We start from the raw sequence: 20,153 nt of genomic DNA, 5'->3' as shown, positions 1-20,153 counted from the left end.
TATCAAGCTCACTACTTACCACTACTTGTGTGTAATATTATAAAATTCATACGCTAATTTATTATTATCTACATTGACTATATTATTTGCTCAAAACATGTCACTATTGCATAAGTGATATCCATCGTAACACTATAATATATCTAAATTATTCATAACATACAACATAAGTTATTAATTATTACCACAAAGACTAGAATAAAGAGAACAAACACAAGTGGCCATCCACTTGAAGAACGTTCCAAATAGAGTCACACGATTGAATGGTCGCAGCCGGCTGTGCTTCGGTCTTATCCATAACTGTAATATAGTCTAACATGAGTAGGTAGTATCGTGCGACTATTTTTGTCCCATTTTCAGTAAACAAAGTTTTGTCTCTGTATTCTAGTCTTTGTATTCATTATTATGGCCTGGATTTGAATGGCCAAAAAAATTATAAAAAATAGTTCAAAATTGTCCAAAAATATTAAATAATTAATTTTACCCCAATAATTCCTTGAAGAATTACCAGGCCATTTTTTTTTCACAAGAAATCAATAATTAACAAATATATTAATATTTCAGGAAAGTTAATAACTCTATAATTAGAAACTTATAACAAAGAAAATTTTAAATGACTTATTGATGGTAATGATTTTTTTAGGTAAGCAACATATTCTTGATGCTGTTTTTCTATAAACACATAAAAATATAAAGCTAAAATGTTGGTTAATTCTTTGTTAAATTATGACAAGCAGATTATATTAACTTTAACAAAATTTCTTTAGATTATAGTTTTACGTTACAAACTCGAAAATCTATTAATTTGCTATAAAAACTAATACAATAATCTAAAAAATCTAAAACAAGTATGTGAAATAATATTTTTAATGTTGAAGTTAATAAAACTAGAAGTTATGTGGATCGAATACGATCTTAAAATACATTGTTATAGAACACCTAGAAAAATATGCACTCCACGTCGTAATCCGGGCCCTATAATCATTACCATTTACCTTATCAGAAACAAGATTTCAGGCATCAATCTACAGAATATACTATATAGATAGTATATTTTGATTATAAACGACTGCTATAAAAACAAGAACTGTAGCCCATTACTCACTACCAAATCGTTTGCTATACGTCTGTAATTCTACAGACTGTAAGCACGTAATGATTTAATTTGAAGGAGAACAATCCATACGTTTCTCCCTTCACAATCAGTAAGTTCGCGGGATCAGAGTATAAATAAAATCTATTTTGGAAAACTCTTTCAGATTTTCAACTATTTGAACATCTAGAATATCATCGAAAACTTGACTCGGAGCGATATTAAAAATATAAGATCAAACGAAACAAATTTATAAAATCCCGATGAATTCAAATTATTTAATAGTACCTAATAAATTTATGGAAAAATAAAGAAAATAATATTTCGTAAAAAACCAATATGACTTGTAAGATACGATAATGTGTTTTCCGAATTTAGAAATCGAACATTTACATTTCACGAATGACGTATTTTTATATAGGTACTAAGAACAACAATACAATTATGATCAAACAATGTTTATTGTGCAAACTTTATAATATATATAAAAATATACATAAACATAATTTAGGACTACGATTGGACAATACTTGCAAAAGCTCAAGCTAATCGTTTTTATTTTTTTTTTATAATAAACATATTATTATTTTATTGTATATATTTCCTGCGATAGGATAGTTCTACACGAAAAACCAGCACTTAAAATCATTTATTATTATTACTATTATTATACGCATACATTGTTTTTATCCGATAACATATTATAATATGATTGAGTGTTTGACGTCCATGATTGTAAACGCTCACGTGTTAAGTGTTTTCACATCGGTTAGACACTACAGTGTCGAATAAATTATCCACTTATCTATAATTTCTATCAATATGACACTATTGTAATAATAATAATTGTTATTGTTATTCATATTACTGTCAAAAATATTTGAAACATTTAACCATCTGTAGGTAGGTGGTATTTAAAATGATGGTACTAATAATGTGGTAATTGAAAACATCTTTTAAATTTTTTAACTTTAATCATGTTCACTAGTTAAAGAATTTATATCAAAACGTCCATAATTCATTAAAACTAATATTTTTATTTTTATTACTCTCAGAAAATCAATTTGAAACCATTAATTATTAAATTATTTCAATTATGTGTTCATAAAAAATGTAAAATACTAAAAAGCATAATATATAACTGAAAAACTTCAGACTATACCTCAGAAAGTCAGAAAGTGTTTACTAAGCATAAAATAATAATAATAATAATAATTTTTATTTTCATAGACATTCATTAATGAAAAAAAGCGCATGCAGTCTTGGATAAAAACTTTCAATTTAAATCCTTATAACTGCAAATTATTATTATTAAATAACAATTAAATTTAGTTTTAATAATTACAGTAAAATACTAAATTACCAAACGAATTAAATACATGTAGGTTAAACATTTAATAATATTTGAATATTAATTTAATAGTGATGACAATTTCGGTCAATAACCTCTCGAGGTACAAATTTTTTGATAAGTCTCGAATATATTATAATATGATGTTTTTTAAAATTATTTTGATTAGTTAAGTAGATAAATACAAAGAATTTATGCTAAATATATATATTATACTTGTCAATTTTCTGTTAATATTATAAAATCTATATAATACAATTTAATTGAATAATTTATATTAAAGTACCATTTATTTATAATACTTCCGTCTAATATACAATGATATCGAATCATTATTGAATACAATTGACAACATTTGCAATAACCTGATTTATTTTAATGATGCCGATTGTCCAGTGTGTTAGTTGAATTGGCGGAAATTATAAAATGTTTATTTGTACATTACATACACACGATGTTATTGTTATAACTTATAATATATAGTTTTGCAGGTACTAGTTAAAACGATTTTCTTCCACTTAAAGTTCCTTTGGCTGCATTTGCATTTCACAATATATTACGGTCACATTTATATAGGTATAAGTTATTTACTATGACGTGGACTGTTATCGATATTTGAGTTCGCAGAAGTATGCTGTATGGTTACTTACACACCTCTAGGTGATAATTGATGTATTATATTTTATCGTACAAAATACAATAATGTATTGATATAGGTATAATAATTATAATTACAAAGGTATCACAAAAAACAACATATGTCTTATAGTTTTTAATGTAAATTACTTTGCTACGAAGTTATAATATATGTATACTTTTTTTTAAACCTAATAGGCGCGTGCAGTTTGGAACGTACCAGATAACAGAATAATCTTTTCAATGCAAACAACAAGATGAAATCAGCGAAAAATTAATCGCAAACGCGAAACACTATTGAAATATATTACATATTATGCAGTTAAACTGTTCGCGTTGTTATTTATTGGTCTCGATTGTATTCTTAATTGGCCACACTCAACTATATTGGTGAATACACACACAATACATATATATTATGTATACGTGCATTTTTATATACAGAGGTTCGATCCCCTTCCCACGTTTATTCAAAGGAATGTCTACACGGGCAACGCTACCGACATGTTTTGAAAATTCAAATGTATCTCCGTGTATGGAAGCTGAAGTAGGAGGTAATAGGTATATGCTTATATACCTACATATTATATATGTATAGTACATCTATGTAGCATAGATAGAGAGAGAGAGAGAGGCGAACGAAAGAAAAAACCTGCCTCAAAGGTTCCGACTATTTAAATTTCCGTCGACCGCAATAAATTAGAATGTAAAAAAATATATATACCGTGTAAACACACACGACTTGTCCTTCGACGTATCAAGTGCTTTAGAGTGAAAAATCTTCGTGCATCGCATTAGTCAATTATAATAATCGATGACGACACTATTGTGGATTATAATAATAATAATAATGTCTTTAATCGAGAACGGATCTAGACACAATTCGACAGTTCAAACGTGACGTGCAGTGTAAAACGAAAACGATTAAACATAATATAATATATATAAAAAAAAAATACTGTTATTGCGACTGTTATTGTAGACGCGTCGTTTTTCTTTCAGAGAATGGCGGGCCAGACTTAGTTTCGTAGACCGCAATTCAATTAATTGTTATATTATTACAATAAGCGAAACAAGCCAAGATGATGCGAGATGTCGAGTCGTTGGACAGACGACCGCAAATTATTAATTATACGCAATTTATAGAACTGCGATCGATTTATATTAATCATTTGACATTATTATGACGGTTAATAATATTATGGTATAAATGATTAGCTTTTATATGTATCTGTAAGGTCCGTTGTAACGATTTTTATTAGCGAAACTAGCAGACGACAACTCATATTAAACGTCTGCAGGAGTGTGAGCCACGAAAAATACGTTCATGATTTTGTACCATATTGATATGACGTTCCAATAATAAATTATTGTTAATAATTATTGTGAAATGCGAGTTATTGCCTTTACAAGATATGACTGACAAACAATGGAATCGCCGGCAGTACGTTACGAAACAATAAGTATAAGATGTTTATAAGTTTATACTATTCATCATCATAAGTCGTAACAGTATAAGGCCGTTGTTCGTTTTGCGTTTATAAAATTAAATTTTCATTTTAGGGGAGTATATTAGAGTACAATTTATCAGAAAAGCCATAATTCTATGTTATGAAGGTAATGTGGTTATTGGTTTTAACATTAATTGATTAAAAAAAACCAAGCCCACCAATTGGCTATCACAGAATATTTAAATTGAGTGAAAATTAAGAATAACAATGAGATTTAATATGGTTGTATAGGTAAAAAATAATAAATCGGACTAAATCCAATGCTGAAATAATTCTAAAAAAGTCATATTGAAAAAAAAAATGTAAAAAACTGTAATTTCCGTGAACAAACACAGCAATCTATATTACACATTTTATTTTAGGCTTAAGCATATACCATGCGCGAAATATTATTCAATCACATGCAGTAAATTTACATATGAGCCGGGATGATTTGCAAATTCGAAAAAAACAACGTAAACACGTTATATATAACATACAAATCGTGTTTTGATATCCGTATATAATTTTATTGTATACACTCGTATATTATGTATGTGTGTGCGTATAGAATAATGAACAAAAACGCCGGACGGGTCCAGTCAAACGTGCAAATTACTCACTACGCGCACTTATAGTTGAATGTAACGTATTATAGGTATAGCTTAAAACACAAACATAACGTACCTATATACCTCCTACGCGGATATTGGGCAGTATACAAATAAAATTATTATAATCATTATCGTAATGGAAGTGCGGTCGTGATAATATATACCTATAGTTGATACTATAGACCTACTGTTTTTATTATATAATGCACTAAATTACGTACCATACAGACATAATTAATATATAGATGCCTACTATGATATATATCGCATGACATAATATTATAATAATACCGTCGACCGAGAGATGTTAAATCGGTCTATAGGTACGTTCCGCGTGGGATATTATAATGTATTATAATATCATATTATACGCTGCGCTGGAGACGCGTGTATACCGGGGGGTCACACATTGGTGATGAATCGGATTTCTCGGTCTCTTCCGCCGCCAAACTAGCTGGACGGGAAATTAAAAACGATTTTTTAATTTAAGCGGTGACGATGCGACCGACCGCGCGTTATGAACTCATCAGCAAGAAGAGAGGCGCGCGCGTAGGAGAAAAGAAGAGGACATTCCGATACGCATTTTGAGATAACGGTTTCCCACGCAAAACTGCGGTGGCCTATTGCGGCAGATCGTCGGAATAATAATAATAATAATATTATCTCACATTTAATACATTATAATATAATATATATATATACATACTATATGCGCAACACACACATATCATAAAATATTAGGTACCTTACTTTATTAACTATTAAACGAATTTAGCCATATATGGTTGCCCCTGCGAGGCTCTCAAATAAAATATAAACAGGACAATACGTTTTTTGATTATAAAATTATTCTCTCGTTTTTAAACGTTTAAAAAACAATAACTTTACTCCATTCGCTTTAATGCTTTAGAACATTTTACTAAAACCTTATGTAAATTTAACTTTGTATAAGTATAAACATTCACTTGTCGTTTTATTACAACTCCGAACATAATATAATATTACCAATAATATTGTTTTTAGCGTAGAATTCGTCGTTGACCACCATATTATTATTAGAGGTATAATATTCATGATCCATATGTGATTATATATTTTAAATATAAATGAATGCGATATTTATTCGAGTACCTTATCATATTTCATATATTATATTATTATGTTTTTTTTTTAATGTCTAAACATTTGATTTAAATACATTTTTTTCGTTCTTGCGTTAAAGGTTAGAGTATATTATCAAAACATTGAGAGCTTTAAAATATGTGGAGCTCTAGGTTACAGCTCACTCAGCCCTCTGCTAATATACTATTATTGAACTGTTATATACGTTGGTTTTCAACGAATCGCGTGTTACTACTACATAAATTGTCAGTTACTAGGGTTGCGATTGCGACTAAAATAAAACAAAAAAAACTCATCGTCGCTTATCATGTACATTATTTATGTTGTGCGTATAGTGTACACATTGCGTAAATGCCTATAGCGTTGTTTAAGCATGATTTTGCGCCATAAGAGGAACGGATTATTAATATTCATGTACAGACACGCGCGTTATAATAGTTAAGGTGCCCACTATGGATAGGTTGACCTGTGTACCATGTGTATTGAAGATTTCTGTCTAGCGCCCACGCACGCGCGTTCGGTCAAACGATCCGGTGGGAACGACGAACACTGCAGCGGCGGCGACGGTGAGCCGAACGAGGGGAGGGCGTGCAAACCGGCGCGCAAACTACCGGGTAAAAATCTGGCTTGTGTTTTATTTTATTTATTTACTTTTTTTTTTTTTTGTCTTATCGGCCGTCGCACACACGGTTCAAAAAACCGGTCTTGAATAAATATTTAATAAAATTAGAAAACACTGTACACGATGCCGGATCAAATATCTCTATTTGAAAACAGGGGGCTACCATTATTATTATTTTTTAAATGATCATAATATATCACGCACCGTCGCCGCTCCGCAACTGACCCTTTTATATTATAATTTATAATACATATTTTTATACATAACGCACCGAACGTGGTCCGACTGGGTGGTTGCGTGTATGGTGACGATGCAGACGATCGCGAGACACGGTGTGCCGTCTTTGTAATCTACAGATAAAAACCCGCCTACCTATCATAATATTATAACATCACATAAAGTGATCGAATCGATTCCTCACTTATTATAATAGTGCATATACGTCGTGAGACAACCGCAGAGAAATCAAACACCGACGATCGTAACGAATGTAAAATATATTCTAAATCGCGAACTCGCACGAAACCTTCGAAACCGTTTTGGACGATACTTCTACCGCAGAAACATCAAAATATCATGCCAGAACCTGAACAGGGACGATTTCGTGTAAATCGATTATATTACAATAAATAATTATGCATTAAACTGCAATCAAAACGGCGAGTCGACCATTACCATCGATATTGTTGTCGTATATTATTATGCAGATATTGCAGCAGGTTGGTGACCGAAGCAGGTTGTGTGACGGACAGACGGTTTGCCGTTTCCCATCTGCGATTCCGAAAACTAAATACATAATAATACTTTAATACCGACCCAGTCATACTAATACGATCCCGTGTACAATGTCGTAATTATATAGTGTAAATAGCGTTTTGAATTTTTTCCCACAACAAGAGTGGATGACAATATATCATACCAACAGACAATATTTAACGAATTAGTCATTATTGGTCATTGTGAAAACATATTATTATATATTAAACGTATGACTACATTTTTCGGCAAATCGATTGAAAAAAGCTAAAAGAACAAATACACACAGCTGCAGTATAATATTATATAGGTACGCGTGTAAGCCCAAAGTAAATAGCATTAAGACTTGCGCTTCCAGCCCAAATGTATTTCGAGAACCGCCTCTTAAATAAATATATATATTTAAACATGTTATCTCTTCGAGTCCTCCGGGTTCTTTGCGTGCATAACTTAAACGGTTTTTTTATGTTCATAAATCATATAATATAGTTTAAATACATTATAAATAATATTATTATATTAGTAACACGAGTGTAATCATTAGTTTAATGTATATAATTTGTAAACATAAACAATGTAGTATTAATATGATTTTTTTTTGTCAGTTTTAAAAAAAAAACATATGATTGATACGTATACTCATTCGTGATTTCTCTGGGATTTTAGATACCATGCTAGTCATTTAAAACCGGGAACAATATTATATATTATTAATATTACGCGTATAGCGGGAGCTATAGATATATACGTAAGATTTATGTAACAAGTCCTTCAAAATAAAATTGAAATCCCGGTGAGGGGGAAGGGGTATTGCGTTATAGGATAGCTGGATACAACTACTATCGTCTAATACACATCAATTGATCTTTGAACAAAGAGTGAAATTACGATTTCATTGTAAATATTATATATTATATATAAGAAATTGCGTCATTTGATTTTTTCTCTAATCCGTTTCGTATACCCCGCGTGCGTGTGTGTAAAAATAGGAAAAACGTATGTACTGCAGCAGCGTGGGTGCGACGAGCAGAAAATCACATTATGGACGGTGGTTTCGGCGTTCATCACAGAGGATAGAATACATATACATAATAATAATAATAATAATATACACGCTGCTGCTGTAGCGTGGGCCTTGAACGTCTAGAAATGACAATAGGACATATAATCGGGCAGAGGGAATACAATTTTTTTCCTTATTATTTCGTTCTCTTCTTTATATATAAAGATATATATATATTATTATTATTTTTATTATTATATACATAAATAATATAATAATGATTCGGTGCGCAAAGGTTCGGCGTCCTCGCACATCTTTGACACGTCCGCCATGTGTGTATTCTATATAGTTACACTCGAAACTGTCGCCACTACTGTCGTCGGCCAGACACGGTGTATATAGTTTTTCCAACCAACCGTTTTCACTGCAGGTACACTATACACTATTAGACGCGATGCACGCGCACTCAGGCGTTTTCGGTAAAACTGGCCGTAGACAGAAAGAAAGAGAGTGAGAGAGAGAGAGAGATCATTGACCGCCGTCGTTACCGTAGAGCCACTACAGGTATAACGAATTTTAAATTACTGTATAGCTGGTAATACACCAATCCGACATGAAAAGTTTGTATGTATGTGTGTACCCGTAATGGTAATTATTAATTAATATTATATGTATCCCTATGTTTATTGTATTATATGATAATAAACGATATATTAGCATATAATATGACCGATAAATATAGGTATATAAATTATATAGTATTTTTAAACGTCCCAACTTTTTCTCTTCTACAACGGTCAAAAACCGGCCAGAAAACGATAGTTTTGAATATGAACTAATTATACTAAAAGTAGTAGTAGTAGTATTAATAATAATAGTGATCGATGATTTTTATCTTTAATACCCATTATGGCATTATGTATATACTTAATTTGGCAAACTAAAAAAAATAAAATACATTATAATTATTACTATACAATATAGGCCCCATGTTATATTTATTTGAGTAATATCAATAAATAAAAAACTATGTATACATTCGGTAAAAAACTTTAAAAAAGACATTAAAACGATGACCTTAAGTGCTATTTATTGGAGTGAAGATATTCATACACTGCAGAGTGCAGGTAGATTAGCATTTAGATAGGAAAATAACTTATTTTTTAGCAACACAATGTTATCACGTAGGTATACTGAAATCATATTCATACATAGATAATAGATATATTATATTTTAGCTGCTTATCTTTTGTCACATACTCACTACGTTTTTATGTTATATTGTATATTATTTTTCTTCAAGTATCATATATTTTATTTTAATGCTATAAGTAGGTACATATAAAATATTTCAAACGTTATTTTTTTTAACTTATTTTTTTCATAGTTAAAAATTTTAATCTGTTTTCAACAACAAACATCAATTAATATTATTATTTTAATGCTATACGCGTATAATACCTATGACTGTTGCTCGTGTCTCTCAATATGTGAGACTATTACGAGTTACATAATATAATTATTAATCCAAGCTGAACCGTTGTGGTCGGTCGTAATGTATAGTATGATTTCATGAATTTATCACCACGACTATTATTAGGATACCTTCTATTTCTGTTGAGTTTTCTTTTGGCAGTTAGATATGTAGTATACAGTCGTAAACAAGAAATGAAGCGACGACAGTAATTTATACGTAAAATAATATACACTTCGAGTTTAATTTCAACTCGCGACGTGTTATCCATTTAAACAGCTCAACGAAAGCCGAAAGGATACACAAATATAAAAACCGTTAGGTTATTTTTTTTAATTTAAAATTGAAACTGACGATTTAACAGTTTTATAATATAACTTCATTATAAAGAATCAGGTCTGTATCATTATCGATAATCTTGTATATGAGTATATAATATGATCTATATGACCTAACCGATTTTAGGGTTGAAAAATGTTTATCTTTGACTTTGACTTGCATTACTTAAATAAATAATGATTTTAAATGTACTTACAAAAATAGTGCTTCTGTAAAAAATATTTGATTTGATTAAAAAATAAACTTTATTTATATTAGCTGTAGGTATATTTGAATATATTATGCAATTATGCATAAATATGGTAATCGGTAAGCTCATGTAAAAAAAAAGTGACTACAACCTTAATCCGGAACTATATGTAGTAGGTATTATAGTGTTATGTCATATATGTAGTATGTACACATAGTGTGTGTTGTCTATATAATTATTAATTAATATTCATGTATGTAATATCAATAGAATAATATACTAATATCATACCAACGGGCAACGACACAATGTAGATGTGACATTATCCTCGACAAAATCATAGATCTGTGACCTTAACATTATAAAATACACATGTTCAATTGATAGTTGATATCCCGTGGATTAGACAAATTTGTATTATACATATTATTACATTTATTACTGTAATAATACTGTCGGAATATTCCAAAAATACAATCAAAAATTACTAATTTTGAATGAAATGGTTGAACGTGTACACTTAATAACATTATACACTCTATTATATGTATTCACAATGGACGATTTAATTACTGATTGTGTTTATACGGTAATAACAACTTAAAAATGAAAACAATAGCAGCTTAAAAAATAAATTATACATTATATTATATTATTTTTACTATGAGAAATCGGTACTACAAACCACTAATTTGTGTATAACTGACAAATAGTACACACATGCTTTAATGAACATTTATTCAATTCGTTATAAGTTACAATCATAATAATATAGACAGTAATGATGACAATCTAATAATATTATGAATATATTATATGCATGCGTCTATACGTGCTTATATTATATTGTATATATGTAATTAAATACTAATCAAAATAATATATATAATTATAGGAGACATGGGTTGCAGTTGCACATTTAACGGTGGGGTAGGGGGATTAAACCGGATGCTGAATTTTAGGGATGGAAACATTTTAATATATATCTACCAAAATACAAATAATCAATTTTTATTAATTGTGGTTATGTAAGTATTTTTTTATGAAGTAACCTATTAATAATTTACCCTTACGCACAGTAAGTAGCTAACAAAGTTTGATTTAAATATTGTAGATATATATTAATTTTGTTGTGTGAAATAAAAATTAAAAACTGCGTCACACTGTTTTAAATTAATTATTTTAAAAATAACTATCTTCTATATTTTCTCTGACAGAAATAAACATTAAAAACGGTTTTCATACGGGTCTAATGAACATAAATTTTGTATTCTATGGGTAGGCGCAGTAGAAATTTAATTTTATTAAATAATACAACTTGAAATAAAATATAACTTATTATGAAGTAAATTTTCATTTTCATGAATTTTTACTTAAAAAAATAAAATTTATGAATATAAATAGAAAACATTCAAATTTCTATAAATAACCCAAAAATAACCAATAAAAATTAAATCATGTCTAGAAAATACTAATATATATTTCTCTATTATTTTGAAAAAAATTTGTTGTTTTCTTCTTTTGCGTTCCCCTCCCCACCAATGTATTATTATTTACTTTCTTCAAATATACTCTATGTTACATACAATGATCAGTAATAGATAGAAATGTAGTGCTAGATTTTGTTGAGGGGAAGGTTACTAATAAAAAGGTATTTCCAGGGTGATATCATACCACTGATTAGTCTGATTATAATTATCTTCAATACATAAATCTACTTTCCATAAACTAGGAAATGATAATAAAAAATAACTTATTTAAAGTAATTTTATAAAACAATAGAACTTGTAATTTCTAAATAATGTTATGCACAGACCTGTAAATTAAATTTATACATAATAGTATGATAGGTATAACTTTTTAATCAATCAGAGGCAACATATACCTTACCAAGTTAAGTTGAAAGTTTATACATTCATCAAAATATTATAGTGTACGTAAAGTTTATAGTTGGGTACATGATATTATACCTTTTATATACAATGGAATGACGGAAGTTACGATAAGTAAATTTCATATTATAAAATGTTACTATTATATTATATAATGAATAATAATAATAATAATAATAATAATTTATGTATTAGTAGATTTATACGTTTAGATAATTGTTTATTTAATAATCAAAAAATTAATTTTACAACAGTCAAAATACTGAAATCGATGTTTCATTATAAAACAAGCAAAGAACTTATCAAAATTATTTTGTATCGTATGAATCAATTATTTGATTGTTACGTAATAGGTACGTTCGTCAGATTCTAAACAGATTAGATTACAATTCAATACTTAATAGTTTTTTCAGTACTATATTATTATATCATATTTTAGGTATCTATGAATATTAAATATATATAATCCATAGAATTCTAAGCAAATTAATTTATCTACCTGTTATTTTATAAATCAAAACCATTCTTACAGTCTCACCTAATGGTCACATAATTGTCACATTAAGTGTATAGTATATAATATTATTATGTATATGATATAATATTATATATATAGATATATTAATTTTATTTTCAATCTGTTTGGTCTATACAATATATATATACCAGCTAAAACACGAATACTAGTATAATTCGAAATCAGTAGTCATGGTGATAATAAAAAGATAGCTATAAATAATGAATGACGAAAACTAAAATCAAGTTTTTACACACTTATAATTATTGTCTTGTTTTATATTAAAAAGTAAATAATAATAATTATGTGTGTATTATTTCATCAGAATTTATTCTTAGCTAGGTGTTCCGGTCTGTAATCGTTATGTACCTATTTATTTTAACTGAATATGAATTAATAGATAATTGTTAAATAAAAATTAAATTTAAAATATATTTTTAATAGAAAAAAATTACAAAAAATCTTTATTTATTTATTACGCACCTATTAGGTACCTACAATGTAAAACCCTTTACCGAAAATAGTGGCCGCATAACAATCGAGGTAAACTGCTGATTCAACGTAGCCTGAATGATCTTGTAGCGTATACGAATATACACATACCTACATTAAGAATAGTCATTATTAATACGGAATGTTTGAATTCTATACTCAATACCTTATAGTAAAACAACACAAATAACCGCATACACTGTATACTCGGAAAATAATTATTCAATGTCGAAAATACGAGATATTTGCTCCTAGAAGGTACGCAATGTAACTGCACTTGATGGTTTCCTAAACATCTGTTATACATTGTATAGCAGGTATCTAAAAGAAAAATCCATAGGTTAGGTTGACCAACTATTAAAAAAAGCGTAAATGTATTTTATTATTTGAACATATTATTTTTATGGTAGGTACCTACGTATGGGATGGCATTCGCATTATAAGAATAATTGAATTAAATAATGATAAATTTCGAAACGTCACGATTAATAGAATTTCAAATAGTTTTTAATCACCGAAGTGTTGGATTATACGTCTTTCGATATTAAGTACGTAGGTTGGTATATATGGCACGGGATATGCTTAAATATATTATATTGTGTAAAGTGCTATGGCAGCTATATAAAACGAGGGCCATCAGAGTTTTTTCTCCAGATTAACGACTGCACAACCACTACTTCATAATAATATATACACACATATATATATGTGTGTGTGTTTTACATAGTAATGACTAATAACGCAATATATTGTATTATCAAAAGAATATATATCGTCTTAACAACATATTCATTGACCAGCACACGTATATACTATATATTATACAATATACATACACTTTTTATAACTCACGATAGTTTAACCCGATCTACGCAGCCATCGATGGCGGTTGTCTAACCCTCGAATAGCATTCCTAAGCACGCGCAATAGATTTACATTATTCGATGAGAGCCAAGGCAGTGGTGTGCGTGACTCGAAAACGGAAAACGGAAATCGACTACGAGCGTTTGGAAATTAAATTTAATAAACTTCGAGAAAAGCTTCACTGATGTCGGTATTATCAGGTTGGTCGATTACTGCGGGAATATACCCCCTCCCAATGAGTAGACTTTTACTACTTAACAGTAATAGTTTTTAGATAAAATTTTATTTTTAATCGAACTTTCGTATGTAAAATTTAAAAACAAAATAAAACATAATAATATACCAAATTCGTTTTTGCTGACATTTGAACGAATATAATATAATATAGTGAACACATTGTGTTTAAGACGTTGCATTGATTAAAATATCCGATCGAAACGATTTCCGTAAAAAACAAACCATGGAACGGGTAATTTATAATATAAATCCCGAGCAGAGAAAGTGAGGGGAGCGGTGTAGTACATAATATACTTATTATATAGCCTAAGTCGGTGGCGGCAATGCGATCGTCGGCGGCGGCGGCGGTCGTCGTTTTCGACTCATCGTGGGAACATAATAATATTATTATTATACAAGTTTCGGGTGTCCGGTGCTTAGTCCGCGGCGCGATTCAGGGACATGCGCGGCGGGGGGTAGGAGGACAGGTATATATACCGCGTGGGAGGTGTACGTGTACGGCGGCGGCGGGCCACCGGCGTTTAAAAACCATCGTTGCCAGACCTAATGGAATGCACCGGTGAGAGTGTGTGTGTTGCCTCGCCGCCGCCGCTACCCCGTTGAGCACCACACCGCCACCGTCACACACACAAACACATACACCTTTTCACGCGCTTTAAACCTGTGTTTTGGTGTGTGCGTATGTGTGTGTGCGCACACCGGTCTCCTACGGCGAACCGCCAGCACCACCGGTCGCTTTGACCAGAGCGCCAGGCACCACGTGTATAATAATAATGATAATAACGATATTGCATGAACGGGGAATGTATAGACTTTGGCGGGAACCTATAGCTCCGGACGTCCGGATACACGAATATACCTGTTGAGTGTTGGTGAGTGTGTGTGTGTGTGGGGGGGGGGGGTGTTGTTAACCAGTTTCCGTCTGCAGTGCGACTGTTTTTATCATTTGAAAAATGTACCGATTTCCTTCGACCAAATGTTTACCGATACCTATACTCTTTAATGCCCTCGACGTACAATAGCGCAATTATATATAGTGCAAATAGAGAACAATTTTATTAACGAGATGGGTAATTTTACACAATTTTTTTCCCCAAATTAAAATTTATGCCGATTTTTGGTTTTTATTGAAAATATTGTATTTATCCTAATATTATATGCATTTTTATTTCCATTAGTTAATAATAATAATTATTTTATTTTGAATGCAACTGGTATGTAATATCCGTTGGGGATGTTTCGTTAACGGTATCGAAATATTACGTTTAAACAAGCTCTCTATGTAATATAGTTCGTGAAGAGTCACGTAATATATGTCAGTATTATTATTGTTGTTTCACGAAAAGTATCTAAATTTACTCGTATTGTGTCTGTAGGTACATAGGTGCCATATCATAAGTCATAAACTCGTAACATATTAACATTATTATGTGTGCGTGCGAAATAATGGATATTATACAGAAATATTACGTGTCGAGTGTACATTACAAGTACAAATAATGTTATTATATACGTAAAAACGGATGAGTGTATCTATAGAATTTTCCATTTCTTCAATATTTTTGAATGGACTATATATACGTATGGTTCAGCTTTTCAGGTTTATCTCGTGTTTAGTTTTATTTTGACCTCCAGTTATTTTGTTCAAAAGATACTGTATAGTCATAAAAGTAAACGGTGCGACGAGCAGCTTGTACAAATAAAACGACCAAAACACTAGGTACGTAAGAATGATAATAAATAAAATGTCATTACATTTTTATGGGGGGAGGAAAGTAGAAAGCAGTGAAACCCGTAAAATTTCTGTTGTATAATATTTTAGTGCCTTGACTATATTTATATATTGTTGCTAATAATGTAATTATTATAATTTATAATAATATCAAATAAAATTGATCATTGAATATAAATACTCAAGGGGAGAGGTCCAGAATCCAAAGACTCCCTTACTGGTTGCGTTACTATGGTTAGGTCTGGCGCTATGCAACAATTTCCACGGTTGTCACACAGTACCTATTGTATAAAGAATTTATGGTAAATATAAATAGTGGATTCACGTTGCTCGAGAATAAACGCGTATTATTATATTATTATTATATAGAGCATAAACGTACTTATCGTTTCAATAAGGTATTTTAATCCACACTAGTTCGAACTACGTAATTCTATGTATTATTATTATATCTCGATAAAAGAAAAAAACAAATTATTATATCTTAAACCGTCCCCATTGCAGAAATATTATTCAGTCATAATCCTATGTGTGTATGAATACGACTATACACCAGAGGGTGTTTCATACAGTAAACCATTAAACATATTTTACAACCCGATTTATATTATGATTATTATTATTATTTTAAAACCTTTATTTTATATATATTATACATACCGTTGACGACCCTATAATTTTAGATTTGAACGTCGTCAAATCATCACACAAGTAATAAAGCGTAACGTCATAAATAATGTGGAAAAGCTTTTAAATAATATTACCATTTACCATACCGTGTTGTTCTATTTACAACATTGATAAATCCATTTGGCCGACTTCCCGGATGAGTTTTAAATGATACGTCTACTTTTTTCAACTTAAATGCATATAAGGAATTTTTAAGACCAATAAATACGCCTTCTTATTATTAACTATACAGACAATTGCAGACTTATTTGGCTCATTCCCACTTTAATTCTACATTGTTTTATACACAGACGTGACAAACAGTGGAATCTCAAATAGGCTATTATAATATTTTGACTACAGTTCTGGAACGGATATTCTGTCATAATAAATGGCTGTTTTACATTACCTATTGTATGATTACAGAACTTTTAATTCATATTTTTTTAAATGTTGAGTACCCAATAAAGTATAATCATTTCGATACTACTTTACGATATAGTTTTAAACATTTTTATGAGACTTATAATTATTATAGGTACAATTCTTTGCAAGGTATTGTAAGACAATAGTTAAGTTTTCATTGTTAAAAAAAAAACTTGATCAGTATGAATCTCAACATATTTTACTACAAGTAATTATCATACTTGAATTTATTATAGTTCACTGTAGATAGGTATACAAAATAAGTACTTAAAATCCTCGGAAAACGGAAATGTTATTTAATACATGTCACGGCCGTTGAATTCTATAATTAAATCATTTATTTTATGTAAATGTTTTTATTTGATAATTATTTAAATTAATTTGATTTATTTTCATTTAACGTTGACGAAACCATCATAGAATATTGTGGAATGAAAAAAAGTGTAATATTAATTAAAATATGTCGAGTATATTGTTAGCAATGCAATTTTATTAAGACGTAAAATTGTTTTAATGACCATATATTGGTGATAAAGTAACTTTTAGTGACCAGCCGGATTACTTTTTTTAATTTTGGCTAATGCATGAAAATATTGTCCGCGCCCACTTGGTCCGGTTGGCAATCAGCCACGGGAATTCGGCCAAACAACGATGTCCCCACCTAAGTCCAATAGCACGTATGTCATGTGATAATATTCGTTATTTTATTGAGTTTTAGTAGTTGTTTGGGCATATTTTGGTCGGCTAACTTTTTTCTATTTGTACGGCCTTCAATTTCAAACTCATAATATATACTGCCCACGTAGTACTACTGTGGGCAGTATTTGAACCATCTTTTTTAGTACCTACTACAAATTTGAACACAATTTATAGCTGAGACATTTTTTTTTCAAATTAATTGAAAACTTGGATAAAACTCAAATTCAAAATATATAAATTCAGTTCGGAACAACTGTATTAAATGTACAATACATATGTACATTGATTGACGGATACAAATAATGTATAAATAACTAATTAATAAACGTGTCTGTTAATGAATTTTTAATTATGATTGTTTTAATTAATTTATATTACTTACAATTAACATATTATGCAAATAATTTTTTTTTTTAACTACTTCAATAAATAATAATATTTACAATATCAGTTTTATTGTCATTTGTTTTCATACACCGTATATGTTTTTAAAAATACGACTAATGCAAGATGATTAATTATAATTAATCATCTCGCAATTTGTCATTTTTATTAGAATTAATAATATGTTAATCACAAGTTTTTTAGACCCTTCACTATACAGTATTATACTATACACCTATAGTATTGGATTCAGTTACACGTATCACGCGTGCACGTTAATCGCGCCGGCGCTTGTGGTTACCGTGTTTTAGTTGAATTAATGGGAGGCGGCTGACCTGTACAGCAATAATATAATTTTATACGGAGAACATGAGATTACGATTACACAGTCCCTGTTACCATGAAATAATAAAGTCATTGTGATATAATTTACAAAATAACAAAAAACCAACGCAACGTGTTCAATTAAGAATTCACTGTTCAGTACCTTTTTTACAGAGATGAACACACCTCCGAGGTTAACATGATGTACATACGTAATAAATTACTATGGAAATTTCGTTTGAAAAATAATATTCAACTCAAACAGTTAATTCTATTAAAATCAAAATCATCCTATTAAGATATTACTTAATTCGATTAAAATTACCACTTATTGTTACCTATCATTGTTTTTATTAGTAAAGTTTTATAAATTAAAAACTAAAAAAAAAACATCAATATTTATTATTTTATTTTGTTGATGTTTTTTTTAACTAAGTAGCCTTTGTTATCGCACTTTTATAAACTAAGTTCAATCCAAAAAGTAAAAATAAGACATTTTTTGTCGTAAGAAAACCAATGAAAAGAAATAAAGATGTGATTTTAGTTGGTTAAACTCTATTACTGTGTAACCATTATTTTGGATGAATCAATAGAATTGTGATTCTATACTACTCTTTTAACGATACCATATTACTCATATTAGTTTTTAAAATGTAAAAGTATTAATTTGTATTATATTACACATTCTTAATTTTAGCATAACCATGTAGTAGCATAGCTAGAGTTTTACCCCTTTTTGTGAAAAGGAGGCTAATAATTTGTTATACAGGAGAGGCTTTCCTCATAACTTGTAAGTTTAATATAATGAGACCATAGGTATAAATCCGACATTTTAGAACTTTACAGCAAAATTTTTACAAATTATAATTTTAATACATATTTATAACTTTCATAATATGTTCACAATTGCTTGAGTGAGGGGGATGTGAAAACCTAACCTAACCAAACCGATGTTTGTTAAGTATAGTACATTATAATATGTTTAATCATAATGTATATTGTACAGTATTATGTCTATATTTTAACCGCTTGTAACATTTTAAATTTTAATATAGATAAGTATCTACATGTAATACTATTTAAGTCTTAAAGATATAAATAACATAAGTAATAAGTTGACGTAGGTATTTAAACAATATTATTATGTAAAGAAACTTTGTAGATTTTTAAGAATTAATTTACTAAACAAATATTATTAAAATTTAAAGTACTGTAAAATTGTTATAT

General features: G+C 29.5%; 1 protein-coding gene and 1 long non-coding RNA gene across 2 annotated transcripts in view; both read right to left on the bottom strand.

Moving 5' to 3' along the window:
- LOC114127315 (division abnormally delayed protein) overlaps positions 1 to 20,153 on the bottom strand; it is an 80,759-nt gene that overhangs the window by 58,802 nt on the left and 1,804 nt on the right. The window lies entirely within an intron of this gene.
- Positions 13,512 to 18,691, bottom strand: LOC126549938 (uncharacterized). Its single transcript, XR_007603909.1, has 2 exons — positions 13,758 to 18,691; positions 13,512 to 13,702 (listed from the first exon to the last, which is right to left on the bottom strand). It is a non-coding gene; the product is annotated as an uncharacterized LOC126549938 (long non-coding RNA).

This window comes from Aphis gossypii, chromosome 2 (genome assembly GCF_020184175.1).
Source record: "Aphis gossypii isolate Hap1 chromosome 2, ASM2018417v2, whole genome shotgun sequence".
NCBI lineage: Eukaryota > Metazoa > Arthropoda > Insecta > Hemiptera > Aphididae > Aphis > Aphis gossypii.
The sequence above is the reverse complement of the archived record's forward strand: the minus strand, read 5'-3'. Positions and strand labels throughout refer to the sequence as shown.